Source organism: Octopus bimaculoides, chromosome 16 (assembly GCF_001194135.2).
Source record: "Octopus bimaculoides isolate UCB-OBI-ISO-001 chromosome 16, ASM119413v2, whole genome shotgun sequence".
Classification (NCBI taxonomy): domain Eukaryota; kingdom Metazoa; phylum Mollusca; class Cephalopoda; order Octopoda; family Octopodidae; genus Octopus; species Octopus bimaculoides.
In genome coordinates, this window is record NC_068996.1 from 36,404,018 (window position 1) to 36,404,843 (window position 826).

An 826-nucleotide genomic window follows, 5' to 3' on the forward strand; every position below is an offset into this window, starting at 1 on the left:
TGTACATACAATGTACTGATACATAATAGAAAATTCAACAAAAACAGTACTCCCCGTAACTTAGCAGTTCAGCAAAAGAGACCGATTGAATAAGTACTAGGCTTAAAAAGAATAAGTCCTGGGGTCGATTTGCTCGACTAAAGGCGGTGCTCCAGCATGGCTGCAGTCAAATGACTGAAACAAGTAAAAGAGTAAAAGAGTAAAGAGTATATATATATATATATACATACATACATATTATATATGTATATATGCACATTATATATATATAGAACAACGGGTTTCTTTCAGTTTCCATTTACCAAATCCAATAACAAGGCTTTGGTTGGCCTAGAGCTATAGCAGAGGACACTTAACCCAAGACCTCAAGCAGTGGGACTAAACCTGGAACCATGTGGTTGGGAAGCAAGCTTCTTATCACACGGTCATGCCTATACACACCACACACACACACTCACATATGTATACACACATATAAATACATATAAACACACATATATATGTGTATATTTAGTAATAATAACAATAATCCTTGGATGGAATTTATAAATATTTAATGCAACGCTACACGTGTTTCCGCAAATCACAAGTCTCTTAGAATTGCAGTCTGTATTCTTGAGATGGTTACAGCGTTGCCCACAGTATCAGCAGGCATCAGATTGATCATCTTCATAGATTCATTTTTTCAGGTGATACTACATTAATGGATGTTTAACAGAGGGTTATTTATTCCTTTTGGCCAGGGCAAAGGTTAGTTGAGTTATGTTGAGATATACGTGCGCACACACATACACACAAACACACACACACATATGTATATATATAT